The 25,448-nt window shown below is 39.5% G+C and overlaps 1 protein-coding gene and 1 long non-coding RNA gene across 2 annotated transcripts in view; one reads left to right on the top strand and one right to left on the bottom strand.

Moving 5' to 3' along the window:
* Positions 1-11,954, top strand: part of LOC309627202 — a 532,216-nt gene extending 520,262 nt beyond the window's left edge. The window contains exon 3 of the long non-coding RNA XR_014243584.1: positions 3,988-11,954. This is a non-coding gene — a long non-coding RNA (uncharacterized lncRNA). The remainder of the gene's footprint in view (positions 1-3,987) is intronic.
* Positions 1-25,448, bottom strand: part of AGBL1 (AGBL carboxypeptidase 1) — an 803,597-nt gene that overhangs the window by 467,675 nt on the left and 310,474 nt on the right.

Genomic DNA, 25,448 nt, shown 5'->3' with positions numbered 1-25,448 from the left:
TAAGGTCCAGTCAGCTAACTTGACCTTAGCTCTGGAAGAGAGTGGATAAAAATGGCCTGACTGAAGGGCAAGGAGTGAGGAAGGAGACCAGGAAACAGAAATGGAAAAGAATATGTCAATGAAAGAAGATTCTGAGAAAGAGAAAATTTGAAAAGAGGTGTGGTGGAAAAAAATTTATACATTATATAATATACATGATACTAATGTTTACCACCAATGGTAGCATGCTATGAAAATTTTATGCACTGTGTGTTTTTCATTTACTAATATAGATTGGTGATCTTTCCACATCAATATATAAAGATTCTTCCATCTCTCTTTTTTAATTAGTTGTATTTAGGGTACAATTTACATACAATAAATTTTACCAATTTTAATTTTACAGTTCAGTGAATTTTGACAAATGTATGCAGTGCTGTAAAACCACTAAGATCATGATTATCATCACAAAAATTCCCCTCATTCCCCTTTGCAGGCAGTTGCCTCACCCCATTCCTACCCTCTGGCAACCACTGATCTGCTTTTTGGCTCTGTAGGGCTGTCTTCTCTGGAATTTCATAATAATTGATTCATACAGCATATAACCTTTTTGTCTGGCTTCTTTCTCTTAGTGTAATGCTTTTGAGAGTCATCTATGTTGTTACATATATCAATAATATGTTCCTTTTAGCCACTGGCTTACGTTCCAGTGTACCACAGAGCAATGGACATGCCACGATTTGTTTATTCCTTCACCTGTTGATGAGCATGTGCATTATTTCCAGTTTAGGACTACTATGAAATAAGCTGCTATAGTCATTTGTGTATACATTTTTCTTCAAAGTGAATACTTGGGGGAATAGAATTTCTGCATTCTTTGGTAGGGTTAATATTATGGTAGGTTTTTATGAGATGCTGCCAAACTGTTTCCCAAAAAGTCTGTACTATTCTGCATGTCCACCAGCAGTGCCTGAGGGTTCCACTTAATCCACAGAACAACGACCCTTAGTATTGTCAAGCCTTTTTAATTTTAGTCATTCTGATGGGGAGGTAGTGGTGTCTAATTGTTGTTTTCATTTGCATTTCCCTGATGACAGATGATGTTGAGAACCTTCATATGTGCTTTTTAGCCATTTTCATACTTTCTTAATGGAAGTATCTTTTCAGCTCTTTTACTTATTTTAAAATCAGGCTGTTTGTTTGTCTTATTATTGAGTTTGAAGTGTTCTTTATATATTCTAAATACAACCATTTAACAGATACAGGTTTAGTAAATTCTCCCACTCTTTGGCTTACCTTTTCATTTTCTTGAAAATATATTTTGAAGCAAAAACATATTTTATTTGATAAAGTCAAATTTCTCCATTCTTTTTCTTTCATAGTTTGAGTATTTGGTGTTCCATCTAAGAAATCTTTGCCTAACTCAATGTGACCATGATTTTCTTCTGCAAGATTTATAGTCTAAGTTTTACATTTAAGTCAATCAATATTAGGTCTAGTGAGTTAATTTTGGATTATGATATGATGTAAGGGTTGAGATTCATGTTTTTCTTCATATGATATCCTTTAGGATTTTCTACACATTCAGTCTTATCTTCTGAAAATAAAAACAGTTTTATTTTTTCCTCTCCAAACCTGAAAGCATCTATTTCAACTAGAGGGTGGAATGCTACTCACATCTACTGGTCTCTATTGGATAGGGGCCCAGGATGCTACTAAACATTCTGTAATACACAGAACCGACTCCCATAACAAAAAATTATCTGGTTCAAAACGTCAATAGAGAGGAGAATGAAGAACTCTGGCTTATACTCTACAATACAATATTAAATAGAACTGGTGATAGTGGCAATCTTTTTTTTTTGTTTGTTTCCAGTCTCAAAAGGCAAGCTTTCAACATTTCCCCATTAAGGCTTTTGAAATTACCCTTTATCAAATTAAGAAAGTTTTCTTCTATTCCTACTTGCTAAGAGCTTTTGATCTTAAATTATGTCAAATTATTTCAAGTGATTTTTTGCTTCTATTGAAATGAATACATAATTTTCTCCTTTATTCTGTAAATGTGATGAATTACATGGATTTATTTATTTTTATTTCCTTTATAGAAAACTTTGAATATACACAAATATATTTACTGCCCAGCTACAACAATGATCAATTCCCAGCCATTTTTGTTTTATTTATACTCTCACTCTCTACCTCTCGCAAGATTATTTTGAAACAAGTCTTAGGCATCACTTTATTTTAACAAAGATTTTTTTGCAAGTTGTATCAACATTACATTCCTGAAATACAATCAATTTGATTATGATATATCATATATCATTTTATGTAATTCTGGATTTGGTTGTTTTCTCTGGAATTTTGCATCTATGTCCCATGAGAGAAATTGGCCTACAATTTTTCTTTCTTGTAATGTCCTTTTCAGACTTTTATAACAAGGTTATGATGAGTTGGAATCCATTACCACTCATTCTTTTCTGTGGAAGATTTTTGAAGATTAGAAATATTTCCTCCTTAAATTTATGGTAAAATTTCCTAGTGAAGCCCTCTGAGCATAGAATTTTTTTCTCTGAAGATTTTAATAACAACCCAAATTACATAATAACAAAACCAAAATATTAGAAAGCATTCAAAATCATGTAATAAAAAAATCCAACTGTTTAGATTTTCTATTTCTTCCTTTGTCAGTTTAGTAATTCTACTTTTCAATAATTTTAAGTTTAAAGCTATATTTTCAAATTTGTTGGTGTAAAGTTATTTTTAAATCCCCCTTATTATATTTAAGAGTCTGTAGTGATGGTCCTTATTTTTATTTCTGATATAGAGTTCTTTATTCTTTATCATTCTCAAAGAGAGCATATCATTTTTAGTCTTTTCCAAAAATGAACTCTATTTTACAGTTGTTTTCTCTTTCATTTATTCCTGCTCCTAAATTTTATTTTTCCTTCCTTCTACTTTCTTTGGTGTCAATATTTTTGTTCTTTTACAAAGAACTTAAAATGGTATCTACATCATTGGCCCAGTGTATGATAGAATTTTATAAATGTTATCCATGTGTTTAAAATAACGCCATTGAGTGCAACGTTCCATATACACCAATTAGATCAGATTTGTTAGTTATATTCTTCATATTTTCTATATTTTTGCTTGATATTATGTCTCCTTATTCTATGAGTTACTGAGAGAGGTATATTAAAAGTCTCCAAAGACTATTTTAGATTTGTCTATTTCTTCAACAATGTTGTCAATTATTTCTTTATTTTAAAGCTATGTTTTAAATGAAAACAGATTTAACATCGTTATGTTGTCCTAACTGGACATTTTATTGTTATAAGGGATTTCTCTATTTCTACTAAAACATTTCTCCCTAGCTTCTCCTTTGGCTGTATTAATATAGCGATGCTGGATTTCTTTAGGTTAGTATTTATAATGTGTATCATTTCCCATCCTTTTACTTTCAAACTTCCTATAATTTTTCAGTAGGTATTTATTTCTTGGATGTATCATATAATTGAATATTGTATTTTATTCAGTCTAGCAATCTTTATTCTCTTTTATTTTTTTATTTTTTATTTGTATTTTTTTTTAATTTTTGAATTTTATTTTATTTATTGTTTTATACTTCAGATTCTTATTAGTCATCAATTTTATACACATCAGTGTATACATGTCAATCCCAATCGCCCAATTCATTGCACCACCAACCCCACCCCCACGCCGCTTTCCCCCGCTTGGTGTCCATACGTTTGTTCTCTACATCTGTGTCTCAATTTCTGCCCTGCAAACCAGTTCATCTATCATTTTTCTAGGTTCCACATATATGCGTTAATATACGATATTTGTTTTTCCCTTTCTGACTTACTTCACTCTGTATGACAGTCTCTAGATCCATCCACGTCTCAACAAATGACCCAGTATCGTTTCTTTTTATGAAAACAGTGCTGCAATGAACATTGGGGTGCATGGGTCTTTTTGAATTATGGTTTTCTCAGGGTATATGCCCAGTAGTGGGATTGCTGGGTCATATGGTAATTCTATTTTTAGTTTTTTAAGGAACATCCATACTGTTCTCCATAGTGGCTGTATCAATTTACATTGCCACCAACAGTGCAAGAGGGTTCCCTTTTCTCCACACCCTCTCTAGCATTTGTTGTTTGTAGATTTTCTGATGATGCCCATTCTAACTGGTGTGAGGTGATACCTCATTGTAGTTTTGATTTGCATTTCTCTAATAATTAGTGATGTTGAGCAGCTTTTCATGTGCTTCTTGGCCACCCACCAGTTTTGGGATTTGATTTTACTGTGGTTGTGCCCCTCCTACCTTCTCATTTTGGCTTCTCCTTTGTCTTTGGATGTGGGGTATCTTTTGAGTTCCAGTGTCTTCCTGTTGATGATTGTCCAGCAGCTAGTTGTGATTCTGGTGTCCTTGCAAGAGGGAGTGAGAGCATGTCCTTTTACTCTGCCATCTTGGTTCCGATTCTCTATCTCTTTTAAATGGAGTGTTTAGTCAACTTACATTTGATGCAACTAATGATATACGTGTGTTTAACGCTATCATTTTATTTTTTGTTCTACATTCATTTTAACTTTCATATAATCTGTTTTCTTTCCTGTCTTGTCTTCATTTAGAATGATTGGGTATTTTTTTTACCATTGTTCCTTTTTTCTGCTTTATTAGTTTAGTAGTTACACAACCTTTTATTCTTCTTCAGTTAGTTACTTTCAAGATTACAGTATGTACATTTAACTTATCATAGTAAATATAATCTACCACATTTTGATCTATCATACCACAAATCTTAAAACTCACAAAACACATTTATTATGTCATAAAGTTGATGTTAATTTAAATTAAATTATATATTTACCCTTTTAATTCTTCTTCATTCCTTACTCCATCTACAAGCGTCCATCAGGTTTCATTTTCCTTCTGCCTGAAAAATCACCCATCATTATTTCTTCTAACATGAGTTTGCTAGCAGTGAATACTCTACCTTTTTGTATTTTCTTCATTTGTCTAAAAATGAATTCATCCCAACTTCAGGTTTAAAAGTTACTTTTGCTGAATATTGGATCATATCTCACCCCCGGTGCTCAACTCTGTTTTCCATTTCTTTCCATGTTCCTTCCACCAAGATCCTGGTAGAACTTGGCTGCTTTCAACACCCCTTACGAGTACTTAGAAGTCTATCTCCTCATTTTGCAGAAACAGGAATATGTGTTTTTGTTTTCTATCATGCGTGTTTTTTTTTATGCGGTTTCCAAAAGAAGGGAGAATGTCTTCAATGGAATTTCCAAGTTCTTGAACTTTCTTATACTCTTCTTTTTAAATTTCTGTTGATTATATTGAAATTTCCAGGTAGACAATCCTAACATCTGCAAAGAATGAAACATTTCTTTCTCTCCAAAGTTTGTATCACTTATTCTGCATATCTTTCTAATTTCTTAGAATTTCCTCACTGATGTGAAATAAGAGTCCTTTAATGCTATTCAATGTTATCACACCTGGTGGCTCTCTGACAGATTAACCAATAATTTGTGCCAGCTCTGTTAAAATGTGTGGGATTACATGTAAACACATTCATGACATTTCTATAGAAACTTGCAGCTGAGAAGGCACTTTCACCTACATTATCCTTTTAGTTCTCAAAGTAAATGGTAAAGTAGGCAAGACAAGTATTATTCTCTTCTCACTCATAAAGCTAGAAAGGAGAGAAAGCAAGAGGAAAATTTAGGTGTGCTGAAACAAAATCCAATGTTCTTTTCATTTGGCCATGTACTATTTTGTATGTATACTGAAGAGGTAGGCTAAAATTAATCTTCTTGAGATAAAACATGATGATATATTAAGGGGAAAACAAGCACCATGTGAATTCTGAATCAGGGAAGCAGGGTTTGAGACCCAGTTCTGCTTCATACTAACTGAATGTATTTGGGGAAATTAAACTCTTTTGAAATCTCAGTTCCTGACCTATAAAATCAGGCTCTCTCAGGTCTTTGCAGGGCTAAATTCAATGATTATCAATGGCAATGTGAAATACAGTAGATAAAAATAAAACTTTTTAGCCAATGGTTTCAATCCACTTTGATTCTATTATATTCTTCTGTATTCTTTTAATAGAGCACCTAAGAAGAAACAAAATTACATGGAGCTTCATCTCTTTTTTTCTCTTTTTCCAATATTCAGATGCAAGTGTTAATAAGTAGAGAAGTCAAAAGTCAGGTGGCGGCAGAAGAAAGTAGTGCAGGTAATCACTGCTAGTAATCAGCTTCTGAACAATCAAGTGTGGCCTGGATCTCTCTTGCTTCTCCTAACAGCTGGGGCACAATTCCTTTCCAGATGAGCAGGGTCTTCCGTTCACATGCCCTCTTTTACAAACTCTTAAGCTATGAGCTTTCTGGCCCATATGCCATGAGAATAAGAAATTGACCAGATTGCAGTTTCCGAACTAGTCTCATTTGGAGTTGCTCCAAATGGTGAGGTTAAGAACCTCAGTTCACCCCAAATTGATCATCTTCACTCCCACTGGAAGAGGCAAGAAGTGGCCTCAGATCTTGTCCCTCCCAGAACTTTGTAATCCACCTTCCTCTCAAAGCTTGAGAAGTGATCTCCATACCCCAGAATGGCATACAGCCTGAGAAGCTCTGACTTCTTTCTGTAAAGAGATTACTTAATTGTCACCAGATATATAGGGGCTCCTGCACTGACAGAGGGAAGAGAGAGGATGCTCACGGCCCCCACTTGCCTCTCTGAGGATTCGTGGGGGCAGCAGGGAGGCAGCTGTGGAGCAAAGGCTGACCTTAGACCCTACATGGCTGATGAGCTATAGAAATTGATTGAAGGATCATGATCGTGTATTGGCAGCCCATGATCATTTTCTTAACTCTTTAAAACTTCTTCATGAATTGTAAGCAATACACACAACAGGGAGGGAAATGCCCAGGACCAGAAAGGCCCCACCCTCTCTAATTCCTCCTCTCTCCCTCCTGCTTCTTCATACATCCCTCCTGCTTCTTCACCGCATGCATACAACCTCTTCCTCACCATCTCTCCCAGCCACACAGCATCCCAAGAGATCCAAAACAAACAGAAAAAAACCCCAGATCTGACTGTATCACCTTCTACATAATAAATATAGTAGAATCTGTACTTCTTATAGAGTTGAAAGTCCTCACAAGCTGGCCTCAGCCAGACTGTCTGGTCTCAATCCCTGTTCCTCCTGAAACAAATAGCATTCGCCTGCTTTTTACTGTTCCCAAAATACATGTCCTTTCCCTTCCATGGCTGTGTTGCTGCCCACACTCTTCCCTCTGTTTAGAAGTCTTTCCCCACTTCTGTGCCTGGAAAATTCTTATTGCCCTTCACCCTGAAGCTTTTCTTGATCCCCCCCCACCAACCTAGGAAGAGGGAGTAGTCTCCGTCTCCTAGGTCTTACAACATTTGTGGATTTCTAGTATTATCTAGATGCATATTAGCCATATATCTGTACACAACTCCCCAAGTAAACTTATCATCCATTTTATTGTTTGGTCTCTTTCTTCCACTATCCAGCCTGCTTCCTGTACCTTAATTCTCTGTTCCTAAAGCAGTGTACATTGGGGGTTTTCAGAAAATATTTGCTGAGTAGATGTGTGTAATTAACTATAATTAACCTCTAATTAACCTCTCCATGCCCAGTTGTGTCACAACATACAAATTCACTAATTTTTACAGAATCCATTCATTCATTTGTTCATTCATTCAACAAGTATTTATTGAGTGCTTAAGATGCACCAGGCACTATATTACAAATTGGAGCTGTAACAGGGAAAGAGTCAAAGTCCCTGCCATCAGGAGCTTACCTTCTAGTGGGGAAGGCAAACAGTATCATCATGTAAGTACTGTGAAGAAAAATAAAGCAGAGAGGCAGCAGAGAATTCAGAGGAGGGGTGGAGGTCATCATTTTAGAAAAGATGATGCAGAGAAGTCTCTCTGAGGAGTTGGCATCTAAGCAGAGACCTCCTTGCGTTGAGGAAATTTAGCCAGTTCAAGAAATAAAGTTAAATAGAGCTGGAATAGAATGTGTGAAGTGGACAAGAGCCAGATTCTATGAGTCTTACAGAAAAAGATTGGGTTGTAATGAGAAATCACGGAGGTTTGAGCAGGGCAGTACCATGATCTAATTTGTACTTTTGCTTCATTTAAGATAATTTTCTGTACCACAATCAGAATAAGGTTTTCAAAGTCCAGAAGGGAGGCCAATTAGGTTCATCACGTGTGACAATAGCACATTGTTCTGTGTTTCTGATACCAAAATGATGCCATAGAAGACCAACCACTTTAAACTATTTGCCCTCAACAGTGGTCACTCACCAGGCTTTTCCACTTTATGTGACCATTATGAAAGTTTACATCCATAAAGTGGTAGACAAGATTATGTGCCCATTCATTTATTCAACATTTATTGAGTATCTTCTATGTGCCAAGGACATATCAAACACTGAGGGTAAACAAGCAGTTTTAGGCAGAGTCCCTGTCTTAAAAGAACTCCCAGTTTTCCCATGGGAAATAGATATTTATTGGGAGTGAAAGAATTTTGGCCTTTTAGGAAATTCCCTCAACTAAAGCAGTGTTTCTCAAACTGTGTTTTACATGTGAATCCTCCGGAGAACTTGTTAAAATGCAGATTCTGTTTCAGTGACTCTGGGGTCTGGGCCTGAGGTCCTGCATCTCTACCAAGCTCCCAAGTGATGCCAAGATTGCTAGTCCAAAGATCACACTTTGAGCAGCAAAGCTCTCCCTGTCCCACGGAAATATAATGCAAGCCACAGAAATATTATGCAAAATTTTTAATTTTTCTAGTAGCTACATTTTTTAAATTAAAAAAATTAATTTTAATAATAAATTGTATTTAACCCCAAAGATTCAAAACATTACCATTCCAATATGTAATCAATACAAAAAACGATTAATATGATATTTTACATTTTTTTGTGCTTAGTCATCAGAAGTCTGGTGTGTATTTTACACTTTCAGCACACCTCAATTCGGACTGCTTTCTTTTAACTGCTCAATAGCCTCATGTGACTCATGACTACTAACTTGAACAATACAGCCCTCGACCCTCTTTCAAGTCTCTAACTGAAACCCTTCACCATACTCAATGATAAAAGTTTACTACACTCTAATGTGATATAGTCAAGACATTAAGAAAATGAATAAAATAATAGCCCCCCCCAAACAAAACATTCTGTTTCATTGCCTTCTTTCTCATGAAACAATCCAATTTTGAAATATTACAAAAACTCATATTTCTTTGCAAAGGGCAATCTTGCCTTCTTATTTTGTTCCTATCTATCTCTGACTATAAGAAAGTGGGTTTGGATAATAGGTATAAATGAAAAGAAAATCAGGAAATCTATTCCTGATTTTCAGATAACGAAGAGGAAGTGGTGTAATCGAGGCTGAGATAACAATTTTAGACTCTGCATAAATAAGAGCAAATTCATCTGCCTTTCCTCATCTGCATCAAAGTTTACAGACTTTTCTGGAGATTTTGTTTAATATGCTGAAAACAAAAATAATACATCTGTGCTATAATGATACATAATATATACAGTATCATAATAGAGTATTTGGATTGGTTTGAGAAATTTACTACACACAGAAATGACAGTCACTTGGGAGAAGCGTGTAATCGCATCAGGAAAATTACAGACAGATGCTGCTGCAGCCCCCTCACCCCCCCCCCCCCCCACGAACCCATCAGCTGATCTCGGTTAGGTATGCTCGCAATTCTGCCTGGGATCTGCTGGCTCCCTGGTGCCCCAGGGCACTGGCTCCTTTACCCCTGGCCTCCCTATTAGAATTAATTCTGCCCGAGGAAAGCACTAGAATTCCCTCAAGCTCCAGAAGGTCCCAGGATGGCTCTGTCACCTACAGACCACGAGGGCGGGGCTAAATCACTACCAGCTGTTTCTGTGGGTTTCACTACAAAACCAAGGCTCCAGCCACCTCCTGCCAGAGCTCCTGGCCTGAGCAGTATGGCGGCAGAGCCGTGCATCACAGTAACCTCGAGAAACATAAATAACCGAAGTGAGTTGGAAGGAGACTTCTTCAGGCGCCATGAAGACTCATCCAACACAGCTCACCTTGTTAAGCTAGATTACATTCCACCAGGTTGAGGCATATTATAAGGCAGTGAAAGATACAGATACGAATCTTGAAGTAAGAGATTAAAGAGCTTTTGGCTTTGCTCAGAAAACGCTGAAATATCCTAGTGAATAATTCTGCTCCCAGATCACATACAATGGGTCTCTCGCTTTGCTCTTACCCACATTATTTGCCTGATCATATCTGAACGAGAAAAGAATTCAAAGTCCCCGAGGGCGCAGGCTCTCAGTTCCAAAGCCAAAGGTTTCCTCCATAAGCAAAGTACCCCTGTGTTACCATGGGCTGCTGGGCAATCTTATTGCAGGATATTATTAGGCGTCCATGACGAAGGGAAGGGAAATGATAAGAGTGAGGGGGGAGGAATGTGATCTCCTGTGCAATGGAGATTTTAAAAAAGGCAAATAGGCTGATTCTCTTTTTAAATTATAAAGTACAAACTGAAAGCCCGCTCTCTTTCCTGCAGTACTTTTCAGGAATCTTAGACTGTCCCCTAACCCTTGCTAGTTCCAGCTATTTAAGACACCAAGTGAAATCACCAAGTGAAAACCACACAATGAATAAATTACAGGCCTGAGTCATAAGGACCAATAAGGTAGGAGAAGAAAATTTAAGAGTCTTAAGCCCAAAACATATGTCACCACCTGACACTGGAGCAGAGCAGTTTAAAACTGAAATCGTGCCAGGAAATTTCAATAGCTGCGTTACTTGCTTTGAGATGTGGAAATTTTTACTCTTGCAATGGTTGGCGTGGTACAGGTTGTTTCAAGAACCTGGGGGTGTTTAAGGAACTGGGGGAAGTCGGCAATAGGAAAGTAACCTTGCTGCTTAGATACTCCACAAACAGAACCCAGAGCTGTTCCGGGCACACTTTGGTCGGAATAGAGCTATTATACCTTAAACCTAAGGCTCAGCTGCTGATTTACGGTAAGAGATGAAAGGAGGGAGCGCGAGAAGAAACAAGAGAAAAAGAAAGAAAGAGGATTATTATTGCTGCTGTTCCGATCAAAACGACTACAGTGGTGACCTGCCAGTTCCTCACTTACATAACCTGACAAGAGTATTTCGGATTCCCAGTTGCTTGGCAACCTGGCTTTTATGTTTAAGACATTTAAATGTATTCACCTTCTGAATTAGGTACATTCACAGATGACTGAGCAATAAGAAAGAGCCCCTGGCAGGCCAAGAGCTCCTAGGATGTGTGGAATCAACAGCGTGGGGTGGAGTGGGTCTGGTCGGTGAGCCTCGCAGAGAGTATTAGTGACACATTTAGGCCTGAACATGAGAAATTGAGATCAGCATACAAAATCTTTCACTGCTTCCAAACCAGGCTGCTATCAGGATCAAAGACTTATTTCTGGCCCATCTTTCTCATGTTTCCTTCTGCCTTCCTGACACCCTCCTGCCAGTTTTTGTGGCATGGGCGGCAGGTGCCTGAGACAACCGCCCAGAGACAAATCCTTATGCACTCGGACCTTTGAGCTCGGCTGCCCCGGCCCCGCCCTGCCCTGTGCGGCCAGAGATGGTGAAGGTGCAGGGCGTCCCGGTCCCTCCCGTCAACTCAACCGGAAACAGGGAGGTCTCACCGGACACCCGCATCACAGCGAGTTACCCCACCTGCAGAGAGTTACCAAGTCTGGTCTTTTCTGCCTCCAAAATACCTTTCTGGGTATTTTACAACCTCCCCATCGCTGTTCATACAAAATATTCAGTGCCCCCTCCCCATTGCCCTTAGGATAAAATTAAGACTTCTTAAACAACAAGGATTTACGGTATAGCACAGGGAACTACATTCAATATCTTGTCATAAGTTATAATGGAAAAGGATATATGTATCTATATGTATAACCAGATCACTTCGCTGTACACCTGAAACTAACACAGCATTGTAACTCAACTATACTGCAATAAAAATAAACAAATGAAAAAATAAATACATAAATAAACAAACTGCCAAACTAAAAAAAATAATAATAAGCCTTCTTTTTGGGGCACAAGGCCCTTCATAATGGGCCTTCCCAAGGGAGGGACGTTCCCCCCATGCCACACCTGCACTGTCACTCCGCAGGTACCCGCACAGAGTAGCCTCCTGGTTCAACAGGCTCTGTTCTGCTCCACGACTTTGGCTCTTTCTTCTGATGGAATCCCCTCTCACGCCCTCTCTGCTTGACCGGCTCCACTGAACTTCAAGTTCAGCTCAAGTTTCCCTCATTTCAGGGTAACCTCCCTTCTTACCTCCTTCTGAGTTTGAATTAAATACCCCGGAGCCTGTGTTCCTCTGCCACCTGGTTCATATTTCTACCATGGCATCAAAGCTTTGAGTCCACCCTGCCTTGCACTTCTTGCTTTTCTTCTCTGTCTCGAGCTGGAACACACTTCAAGGCAGGGAGGTCATGCAGAATCCTTTACCCCACGGGCCCCTAGCCACGGTGCCTGGAGCCAACAGGCTTTGTAAAACTCAGAAAAGTATTTGAGACCTGAAAAAAAAGATATCTATTGGCTCCAAAATATGAAAAGAAATAATTTATGGAAATAAATGTTTAATTGCCCAAAAAATAGAATATTATGTCAACTTCATTAATGGGTAAATTTAGTATTCATAAAAACCTTATTATCTTTGAAAGTAATTGGTAGGTAAGATTTCCTCACTTGGCAGGAATTCTCGATTGCTGACAATGATGGCTAAGGAGTAACAGACAACCATAAATTAAGTATCACCCATAGCCAAATAATTGCAAAAACAAGCATGAAATTATTTCAAATTCAGTTAAAAAAAGATAATGTGGGATATGAGGGCATTTTATTATGTTTAATATGATATATGATGATGGGCCTCAAACTCTTTAAGTGCCTCGGCCTAAAAGATCTTAAAATGGCCCTGAGTATGTATATTTCATTCAATTTTATTTCCCCAGAAACTAGGAATCAGCATGGTGACTGGGGTGTGTGTGTATGAGTGCACACGTGCGTGTGCACACACACACACATACTTTAAAAAAACATGGGTTAGAAGAACAAAGCCTAGTGAGAGAAATATCATCCTGTCTGAAAGTCACATAAGGACTAAAAGCAAGAATTTTTCAAGTTCTACTGGGTATCCTTTGAGACATGCCTTCGAAGCAGAATTAGATGAGGATGTGTAGCCTTAAAAGGACACAGTTTGAAAGGTGAGGCTTATAAAATAGATTTCTAAACCATGCATTTACATGGATGGCCTTGTAAATTAAGAGGAAGTTAATGAAATACTTCTTTTCCTCTTTCGGGGTTCAGAGACAGAAAGAAAGACAGACACTCAAAGAAACAGAGAGAAAGACATAGACAGATGGATAGGAGGGAGGGAGGCGACCATGTGCCCATAGTATAAAGCTTCTATCATGTGAGAATCTTTGGTCATCAGTTATTCCTGAGCAGTGTATAGAGTTAAAGTTCCCCCAGAAAGCCATTTAATATAAGCCAAATGACATCCCACTAGTGCTCTGCTTTCAAACAATCCCTTAGGCCATGCCAAGGAATTGTGTCAGAGGTGGGCCCTACAGATTACTTGTAAATGGATATTTAAAAAATCAAGTCATCATTTAAATTTACTTGGAGAGCTCTCAATTTTGAAGCCCGCTGCTATGAATCTTTTTGAAAAGTTAGAATTCCTGCAGTTAGTTTTTGAAGTGAGACACAGATACATGGGTTAAGATTGGACTGCTGCAAAGCACTTGAAGACAGCCTTAAGGCTGTGTGGAGTAGGGCAGATAAACCGTGCTCCCCTGTGTCCTGAGTCAGCCAGCTCTCTGGCCTCAGAAATGGGTTAACATGCCAGCTCTGCATGCTCTCTGTGGTCAATCACTTAAGTTCTCTGAGGCCTTATTTGCAAAACTGGGGAAAAAAATAGTACTGTATGATGGATGTGTTAACTAATCTATTGTGGTTATCATTCTGCAACATGTATCAGATCATAATGTTGCACACCTTAAACCCACACAATGTTGTATGTCAATTATACCTCAATAAAACTGAAAAAAAATAGTACCTATCTCATAGGATTGTTGTCCAAATTAAATATGATAATGCAAGTAAAGCATTTTTGCAAAGTAAAAGGCACACATTGATTGCTCAATAAATGTAATTAATTAAATTGTATAACTGTTAATTAAGGAGGATTATAGTATTATTCAGGCTATAGTAAATCAAATGAATGAATAAAGTATTGGAGTGGCCACATCTAGTTTGAATGAGAACCATCCAGATTTGACTTTAAAAACTTTTGTTTAAACACAATATAGAAAGATGGGAATAGAGAAGTGTGAGTAACATTGTATTAATTCATGTGATATTATTATATTATATTCTTCTCCATGCAGGTGGGGTAGTGACCATAATGGTTAAGATGAAGGGCTTTCAGCCAGTCAGATGAACCAGGATCTGAACTAGGGTGATCAACCATAGTGATTTGCCCAGGACTGTTCCAGTTTTAGCACTGAAAGTCCGATGAATCCCTCAGAATCGGGCAAACAAGGACAACTGGTCACCCTAAATTCTAATCCTGCCACTTCACCTCTAACTTGACCTTGTATAAGTTATTTACAGCCAGCCTCAATTTCTTCAGTGGTCAAAAGGGGAGAATAATAATAATCCCACCTCACTATATTCTTGTGAGAATTAGAGGAGGTGACATAAACAACTTAGCCTGAGCCAGACCCCTAGTAAGTCCTCGATAAATGATAACTATTGTAAGCCCCTGTGAAGTCGGCATTCCTCTCAACACAGCCCAGCTGGAAGTTCAAACTGCTTACAGCTTATGAGAAACCCGGCACTGGGTCACCAGGTTGCATTGCCCTCTGTTCTGGAGAAGCAAAGTGGTCCCTAGGAGACTGCTCCCTGGAGACAGACCCCCAAAAGAACAAGGCAAGAGGAGGAGGCTGATGGGAAAAGAGAGAATTTCCACTGACACAGAAATATCTTCTGTGGTAATCAGCACTGATGGGAAAAGGAAATAAGGGGAATTTATGTGACAGTTTAATAGGGTTTAGTGAAATATGATATTATTTTAAAGTTTGCCTGAGTGAGGCAGACAGCACATTAAGGTGACTCCGGCTCTAAAAATATGACAATACTGTATTTTAAACTCTGAAATTTGCCCTACTGTTTCTTTGCTGTATTATGTAGAGCATTAAGTATTTATATTATCCATACATATGTACACACTGTGGTGTGAACCCCATTTAAGTGAAAAGTCTGTCCGTAGGAAAAGTGAAGCATGAAGCCTAGGTATATAAAGCCTAGATATTACATGAGAATTTGAAATTCTCACCCACAAATAACCATCTTTTTTTTCTTCCCTACCATTATTATTTTTTTCATGGCCTCTTTTCTACCATAGGAAGGAAGAGAGGGGTTTTGAGCGTGAGTTCCTCCTCCAGGCAATTACACAAAGCACTCACCTGCCAGGGTATCTAAGGAGGATGAGGATGGAGTGCTCAAAGTTGGACCCCAAATCACCAGGTCCTGAAATCTGGAGAGGGTGGGGAAGTAGCTCCTTGGAACTGGCAAGCGTGGCAGCCTCCCGCTAGAGGAAAGGCAGCACTAGTACACTGCACATGGTGATTTAGAGCTGGCCTATCAGTGAGATTAACATTCCAGGAACCAGTTCCTCTGAAATGTCACTTGTATAAAATAAGCTTGTAAATTGTAATATAAAATAATGTAATGAGAAAAGCCTTTGGGACCCGATAAGAAATAATGAAAATGGAGACTTGGAAATTCAGGACTTGTCAGCACTGACCACGAGAAATTTTGCTCACATGTTAGTAGTCTGGTACAGTGATTTAGACTGAAAATGCTGCTGGAGAGAAAAGGCCAGTCCATCAGGCTGTGAGAACTGCCATATCTCTAAAGCCCAGCTCTGTTGGCTCCAATTCTATGCTGACCAAGCTGCCTTCTAGGGTATATTTTGGTGTCCTAAGTGGATGATTCACCAGCACTGGGACCCCCCCCTCAGGGAGATGACCTCTTCTGGTGCTTAGAAGTATGCACAAATACATGAGTGTGTATATTTAATTATAAATTAGTAAATTTGATAGTGATTTTTAAAAATCCATTTCTTGGGACTTTGGTCCATAAAATCCCATCCAACTAGATGAGTGGATAGAGTCGAGTTTCTCAGACTGCAAAGCAAAGGCTAAGGCTGGACCCCTGGTGGGTCTGGCCCCATTAGGCTCAACCAGAAAAACCCAGCCAGTATAATTCTTATAACATAATAATCATAATTCTTACTCTAAGGACCAGGACCACCCTGTCTGGCTTTCCCATACTGAGATGATTACAAGTTACTGTGGCCTAGTTCTTCTATCATCTATAACCTACTCCTGTCCTTTTGTCACCATCCACAAGATAAGTTCAGAATAGGGCAACTCAAGGCTTAATAACTATGAAATGAAAAATTAACTTTACCTGAAGAGAGTCTGGTCTTTTCCCTTGGCTACATGGAGGTCATCCCTAGGCTCCTGGAATGTACTTCCTGATAAGAGTGTCTTTGTTTGCCCGGGGATTTTGCCTTTTGGACAGTCTAACAATATGATTTATCATGGGGGCTTTGGGCCACATTGAATCACTTCCTACTTTCAGAGGAAATGAGATTACAGGTCAGCCTCATGTACAGTACGTTATCAAACCCCAGTAAAAACTCAGGACACTTAAGTCTTGGGTGAGTTTCCCGGGTGGGCAGTCCTTCCTGTGTATTTCATACATCTTGGTGGGGGGGAAGTTACTGCTGTCCATGACTCCATGGGGCCAAGACCAGCAGCGTCTCTGCATTTGAACCCATTCTGGACTCTGTCTGATGTGTCTCTTCCTTCAGCTGGGTCCAACTTATATCCTTTCCCTGTAATAAACTATCACAGGAAGTAGCTTTCAGTGAGTTCTTTCAGTCCTCCAGCAAATTATCAAAACTGAACGTGGTTTTGGAGAAACCCCAAACTTGCAGTTGGTGTCAGAAGTGAGAACAGCTTTGTGGGGACTATTCCTCAAGACTCGGAAGTTGCACTAACTCTGAGTGATGACATTCACCAAGCACTGACCCACTTCTCATCCTGTTTATGACACTCCCTGATTCTGACATCCATTCCCCTTCTCTTTTGCCCCACTGAGTTCCTAGCTCAGCATCTAAGTTTAAAACACATACCATATCCTCAGGTAAAACCATGGCACCTCTCTAGCATAATTCTATTCTCCATCTGCTCACATAGACGTTGGTCACCTTAGATGAAAACCTGCCCAGGTCCAACCTGATGCAGGACCCACCACCTTGTCCCAGGCAGTGTGGCCACCTGATGTAATCAGACTCAGAATGTGATGAGTCCTTCTCTGAACAGAGAAGACTCCACCCTTCTGTTCCCAGCATGCACTTGACCTTACCACTGGCCAGGGCTCAAACTAGCACACTTCCTTGTTGATTATGGTGTTCTTCCCCTTCCCCTTCACTTATAACCCCTACACTTAAGTCTTCTACCTTTCCTGTCACATTGTTAGCTATAAAATAGGGGGGTAACACAGAGAATAAGCCAGAATGCTGAGTACAGTGTCTTAGGACCAGCTCAGGGTTGCACAAGAGACTGCATTTCTTCACTGAATAGTGACACATACGTTCTCCTTCCTGTGGTCAGCACACACTTACTACTCTCCCTACATCAGGCACCGTGCAGGGCTCTACAGGTAGACTATTGAAAAGGATGACATGACCTGGGAATGGTAGAGTTCAGGGAACTCAACGTGATTCTAGAAATCATCATTACAAGTTCCATACCTTTCAAGGCAAACCCCTGCCCAACTTTGATCTCACCAGGAGTAGGACAGGTTGCCTCAGATTTGGCCAAAAGACAAGAGCAAGTGTTGAATCCCAAGTGGCTGAGTGGCAGGAGGGTATGGCTGATTCCATGAAGGGAAACCAAGAATAAGTAGCTTTGGAACCAGGTAATAATAGTAGATTAAGGAGTATTAAATATTTGTCCATGATTGACTATGCACTTTGCTTATTTTAACACACATTTTCCTCAAAAAGTATCTCAGAATAAAGGTGCTATTGTAATCACCATCCTACAGATCAGGATAATTAAATGACTGGCCCAAGGTCATTCAGAAAGCAAGTAATAGAGGCTGGATTTCAACTCAGGCAGACTGGCTCCTGAGCCCATGTTCTTAATTAAGCTCTGTTACATATTAGGTGCAAGTCCAGTTCCAAAGGAATAGTCTCATGAGAGGTATACCCATGATTGAGGGTACATTGACATAGGAGCAAGGCAGGAATTGAAGAGAGTCAAGGACTCTGAGGGTCTCTTTTTTGACCAGACAGATGCAAGAGGCAACTGATTGTGATTGGTGACCCCAGCTTATAGGTTTAAGACTGCCCAGCTCACTCCAGTCCAAAGTCAGATTGTTCTCTAACTCCAATCATTATTGTCATTGCCAGAGGGCCTAGGATGCAAAAGTGGATAAATCAGAACAATCCATCACCAGCAGTGCATAAACAAGTCACATGCCCTGAAGAAGGTGCTGCCTGGATCACATTGCCTCCTTTATATGTTCTTACTATTACTTTTAGGATATTTAGATAAATGCGAGCATTAAAGTCAAATATGCAGACCCCCAGGGCATTCATAAAAATGGAGCCATGAAGCAAAAAATTACACTTACCTTCATAGGCTTTGTAATAAATCAACAAAAGTTTCCTCGCTAAGACGCAAATCTTATTTCACCCCAAATTTCTGTTGATATCAGTAAGTGTTTACATGCTTAATTGGAGATGCCTGTGGGTTAGAATTTAGAAATGCTGAGTTATATTTCTGGCTTTGCTTCTAAGAACTGTTGGGACCTTCACCAAGTCAAGTAACCACCGTGGACTATAGTCTCTGTCCTAATCTGAAATCAAGTCAAGCTTGAGTAGGAGACCCTACTCCTATTCCCGTGCAAACCTTTGATGGGGAGTCAAGTTCCATTCTAACAGTTAGTGCCAGAGGGCCTTACCTAGGTCAAGAGGGAGGTAACGTTCATTTATTCAGAGCTTCTCTGCAGCAAGCCCTGTACTAAGCACTTGGCACACATAATTTCACTTAATTCTCACCACAACAAAGCAAAAGAGTTTCACTGGTGCCACTTTAAGTAAAATAAATGGCTGACCGATGTTAATTATGCTCATGGACAGACTTCTCATAAATAGCACAACAAGAATTTAAACCCAGACCTGACTGTGAGACCTAGCAGCCTCTGGTCTGTCCATGCCATGCTGTGCCTCATCTAGGGATTTTCCTGTTACCAACATTTTTGACTGAAGGCTCCTGACTTTGTAATGCCCAGAATCCCCACCTGTGTCTTGAATTTTTGTGCCTGGTCTTCTGGGCTAAAATCCTGTTCTGCTTACAGCAATCCTTGGGTCACTGTCTACCTGTCTGCCTGAAGCTCCTTCTCAGCACTGTGAAGTGTCTTATATTTCATCTCTGACACACAGGACTTCCTGACACCCCAATCCATACAGCCAAACCACTGGCCCTGGCCTTTGGGGGCAAGCCTATTACCATCCCCACCTCCATCCCCGCTCTGAGCCATTTCTGTCCTGCCACTCTTCATGCCCCAGCATGTCAAGGTTATTTTCTCTGTCCACAGGAGCAGGGCTTCCAAATGTTGGAAGGGTGCCAAGGCCTCCCTGGAGGAAGTAAGTAATCACGTTATGAGGGACACACACTCTCAAAGCAAATTGCACGTGGAAATTCAGCCCAGAGAATTTTAAGCAGAATATCACCAAACTTTTCCTCGGGATGTGTGGACTAAACCACATTGAGTTAATTAGTTGAGGGTTGATGGGGTTTATTTATAAAGGTAATGATCCTTTAGGCTGCATGCTATTTGAAATGGATGTGGGACCTGTTTCAAAACTTGGACTATTAAATGACATGCCAGACGATTGGGATTGACATGTATACACTGATGTGTATAAAATTGATGACTGATTAAAAAAAAAAAATGACATGCCAGAGACTTTTAACCAAAATAAGTAAATAAATAAGAAGAAGAAAAGACATGACAAGAAAAGGAAAGAAAAGAAAAAAAGAAGAAAAGAAAGAAGAGTAAGAAGAGAAGGAGGGGTTAGAAGGTTTAGGTCAGTCATGCCAGTACTTTGACCAAAATCTGCTCTTCTGGGCTCCCACCTCACTCTCACCACCCAATGGCAACTGGATTCCTAGGTCTGCGGGGGCACTAGGAAGAGGAGGGCCCTCTCCCACCATGACTACCTTGCTACACTCTGCTCAGAACCCTGTGGGCCCTAGTCCTCGGCTTTTTAATTTCTTCAGAGAAGCCCCTGCAGCATCTAGAATCCAGCCTGCCAGTCTGAGTGTGGTGAGCAGAGAGCAGCCTCCCCTGTGGAGACAGGTTCTCAGATCTGGTCCCAGCTGACAGTGCAGGGGTAGCCAGGAAAATTACAGTTCTGAGAGAAAGAGCCAAAGGTCTGCACTTCCAAAGCTGAGTGAACTCCTCATGCACATAGCTGCATTTATAAAGCGTGTGCGTGCATGTAAATGGGGAGAAATGGATAGAATACGAATGAGAGAGAGAAAGAGATAGAAAGAAGATAGACACTCAAAGAAAGAGATGATACAGAGGGAGAAATGGAAAGAGAGAATGAAGGAGGGCGGGAGGGAAGGAGGGAAAAAAGAACAAAGAAAATCTACATTTGTCCTTGGCTTATGCCCCACTTGAGGCCAAGAAGCAGGCAAATCGAGTGGGTGCCACTCTTAACTGAACGGATTGAGACCTTGTCATTCAAACCCTGAAAAAGCACAACACGGAGCGTGCATAGACCCCACATTCACATAGTGCCCAGGCAGGGGCTAGAGATGAGGATCTGTCCCGCAGCCAGCCCCGCCCCTGACCCCAGGCCACAGTAGATCAGAATGGAAAGCCCCGCTCAGCTGTGAATCCCAGCAGCTGTAGAGCCACACTGCACTCTTCCGAGAAGTGTTGTGAGGAGGAACGGCATAAGTACTGTCTGAAGGATGCTTGGGACCCTTTCCCTTAGTGGAAGGGGTCACTGCCAGGTGTGTAGGTAGGTGGCACTCCGACAAAGAGGCTCTGCGCCCCTATCCTCTTATCACTCTGCAAACACTCAGCCCCTGTCTGCTTCTCCCACACACCCAACCAAGGTCGCGCTAAATCAGATTTACAGGCTGAAACCGGGGAAGGGTGGAAAGAGGCAGCGTCCACTGCCTTAACCTCTCCTCCCTTCCACATCACCTCCCTGGAATGGCATCACCTGCACAAAAAGCTTTTCTATTACTGGGTGAAAGATTACACACTGCAGAGCCAGATGACTCCACACGGTGTTGGAACCTGGGAAGGACACAAAGGAAAAAAAAGTAGTCCTTGACCCAAATTCTCAGATTCCTGGCAAGGATGATGTGTAGGAGTTAAATATATAAATAATTATGATGCAATGTGGTAAGTGTTGGAATATATATATATATATATATATATATATATATATATATATATATACACATATATATGTATTCAACATATATATACACACACATATGTGTGTATGTCTTATGCATATCAGATATGCAATGCAATAAAGATTGCATATACACATACAGATGTTACATATATATGAAATATATGCAAATATTTAACATATGGAGTACATACAGAGGATGGGCTACTGTAAGCCAGTCTAGAGGGTAGAGGAAAAGGGACTCCAGGTCGAGTGACTCCAGGGGGAAGTCATGCAGACAGTTCACTCCAATCTAGCATCCTGCTACACCACTTCCTAAAAACTGACCTTTCTTACGGTCCCCAATGACACCCATTGCTTTTACTCCAGTGGAATCTTTTCAGGCCCCATTGTTCTTTACCTGCCAGCATCATCTGGCACAATTCACCTCTCCTTAAGGTACGCTCTTTTCCAGTTTGCAGATACCATGCTCATTTTCTTCCTGCCTCTCTGGCTGCTCCACTTCAGCCCTCCTAATCCCCCGCACCATATGTCATTTCTCAGGCTTTCTCCTCTGCCCACACTAGTCAGTGTCAAAATGATCTTATCCCATCCCCATGTTTTCAATACCATTTGAACGCTAATGATGCTCAAGATCATGTCTCCAGCCTTGACCTCTGCTCTGAATTCCAGACCAACAGACCCAAAATTCTTTACAAGAGGGATAATGTGTACATGCCTTCATGATCAACTTGGTACTCAGCCTGTACCCTACTATATGTACACCACCATGTGCAAGTCCCCAACATGGGCATGGTGGGGGATATAAACGTCTCTTCCCCCAGAGACCTTCCAGCTAGTGGAGAGAGGAGAGTTAGGTTAAGAAAGTCAATGATTACTCAACACTAAGGCCTACTGAGATGTGCCGTGAGAGCAGAGAGATAGAGACAGAGGAGTGCAAATCAGCTCGGGTTGGGAACCAGAGGGTGTATTCCGGGCAGTTGTCATTTATCTTGGCCTTAAAAAATGAAAATGGTAGAGAGATGAGGAGCAGTCTGAAAAATGGAATGTACTAGATTCATGAGACCTACTGGGTAGCTGCAAAGTGAATCTCCACCCCAGGCCACAGGGGAATGTCACCCATGGTGTTCAATACCAGCTTAATTGGCAGAAAATTTTTTCTAATTAACACAAAAGCTACACCCCATAGGTTTTGATATGTCATATTTTCATTATTTTTCCTTTCAAGACATTTTGAAATTCCAGGGAGGTTTTCTTAATGAAGAACTAAGTTTCTAAATATTTTTATGACTGATATGGAATTAAATTGCCCTCCACTCATAAAACCTGGTATGTTTGTACTTGATTCTTTGAAATTGCCTGAGAATTCTCCTTTTGTGACCTAGAGTATGGTTAGATTTTGTAAACCTATTTGCTGGGGGTAGAATTCTATATATACCAATGAAACATTTGTGTTGAAATCACCCACAAAATAGATCGGCACATGTCTCCTTATAATTCTGTCTAGTTTTTCTATGTTGGTAGACAGAGTAGTAAATAATGTTTATATCTATGTACTGAATATAAAGAAGTAGCCCTCTTTATCCCAATTAATAAGGTTTCCTTAAATTCTTTCTCATCTGATATTGATATTACAACTCAAGCTTGCTATTGGTTTATAATTTCAGACTTTCTCAGAGTGTCCTCTTAAGTATGTGTCTTGTTAGCAGGATGGAAATCATTTCCCTTTTATCAATCTGATAATTACAGTCAAAAATACCTAACTTTAATCCAATTATTTTTATTAGTATTATTGATATGTATATACACTAATTTCAACCAGCTTATTTTGTCTTCACATCTTTTTTTTTTCTTCACTGCTTTTTTTCATCTACTTTCTGGACTCTGCTTAGGTTGATGAGGTTTAATATATTCTGCTCTCTTTTCTTTCTCTATTAGTTTCAAATTTTTAGATTTTTATGTCTGTGTTTTAGTTATCTTTATACTATAAATCTTCCGAACAAAATTTAATTATTCACAATGTATTCCCTCCCCTCAAACATGACAGGAATTTTAGCATATTTTAAGTACCCATTGAATACTGTCTCCCTTCTTGCTATTGCTGTCTAGAGTTTATTTTATCATATTAAACAATAAACTTTTTTTGTGGCCAATCCTTGTCATAGTTTTCTTATCAAATGTATCAATTTCTATGATCACCATCATTTCTCATAGCCCATGCCTCCAATCTCGTTTCCCATTCTTACTGAAGTAGATTTAATTGTCCTCTTATTGAAGGTCTGTTTGCAAATTCTTTTCATCTTTTATCATTTAAAATATGTGCATTTACTTCATTCTCTTTTAAAACATTGTGTCTTGCTGCTGATCAGTTTCTTTCAGTCTAATCCTAGTCTTGTTGGAAAGACATCTGCATTTTTCTTTGGATACTTTTTAAAATTTCCCTTTATCCTGTTCTGCTGTTTAAACATGGTGTTTCTAGGTGTGGGTTTATCTTTGTTTTGTTTCTTAGTATTCAGAAGGCATATTTGAAAGATTCAAGTCTTCTGTTCTGCACAATTCTAACCTATTGTTTCTTCAAATATTATTGCTCTGCCATTCCACCCATTCTTTCCTTGAAGTTTTTAGATGTATGTTGGGGCCACTCAATATGTCCTCTGTGTCTCTACCTATACTTTTTTTTTTTTTTTAACATCTTTATTAGAGTATAATTGCTTTACAATGGTGTGTTAGTTTCTGCTGTATAACAAAGTGAATCACCTATACGTATACGTATATCCCCATATCTCCTCCCTCTTGCGTCTCCCTCCCACACTCCCAATCCCACCCCTCTGGGTGGACACAAAGTACGGACCTGATCTCCCTGTGCTATGTGGCTTCTTCCCACTAGCTATCTATTTTACATTTGGTAGTGTATATATGTCCATGCCACTATCTCACTTCATCCCAGCTTACCCTTCCCCCTCCCCGTGTCCTCAAGTCCATTCTCTACATCTGCATCTTTATTCCTGTCCTGACCCTAGGTTCTTCAGAACAATTTGTTCTTACTTTTTTTAGATTCCATATATATGTGTTAGCATACGGAGTGCTAACTGCTGTTAGTGCTGCTATTAGCAGCACTCTGTATGACAGTCTCTAGGTCCATCCACCTCACTATAAATAACTCAATTTCATTTCTTTTTATGGTTGAGTAATATTCCATTGTATATATGTGCCACATCTTATTTATCCATTCATCTGTCGAAGGACACTTAGGTTGATTCCATATCCTGGCTATTGTAAATAGAGCTGCAATGAACATTGTGGTACATGACTCTTTTTGAATTATGGTTTTCTCAGGGTATATGCCCAGTAGTCAGATTGCTGGGTCATATGGTAGTTCTATTTTTAGTTTTTTAAGGAACCTCCATACTGTTCTCCATAGCGGCTGTATCAATTTACATTCCCACCAACAGTGCAAGAGGGTTCCCCTTTCTCCACACCCTCTTCAGCATTTATTGTTTGCAGATTTTTTGATGATGGCCATTCTGACCAGTGTGAGGTGATACTTCATTGTAGTTTTGATTTGCATTTCTCTAATGATTAGTGATGTTGAGCATCCTTTCATGTGTTTGTTGGCAATTGTATATCTTCTTTGGAGAAATGTCTATTTAGGTCTTCTGCCCAATTTTGGATTGATTTTTTTGTTTTTTGATATTGACCTGCATGAGCTGCTTGGGTATGTTGGAGACTAATCCTTTGTCAGTTTCTTCGTTTGCAAATATTTTCTCCCATTCTGAGGGCTGTCCTTTCATCTTCTTTATGGTTTCTTTTGCTGTGCAAAAGCTT

The sequence above is a fragment of the Balaenoptera borealis genome (assembly GCF_965194805.1).
Source record: "Balaenoptera borealis genome assembly, chromosome: 3".
Taxonomy (NCBI): Eukaryota; Metazoa; Chordata; class Mammalia; order Artiodactyla; family Balaenopteridae; genus Balaenoptera; species Balaenoptera borealis.
Note: the sequence above shows the minus strand (reverse complement) of the source record. Positions and strands in the feature narration are given on the sequence as shown.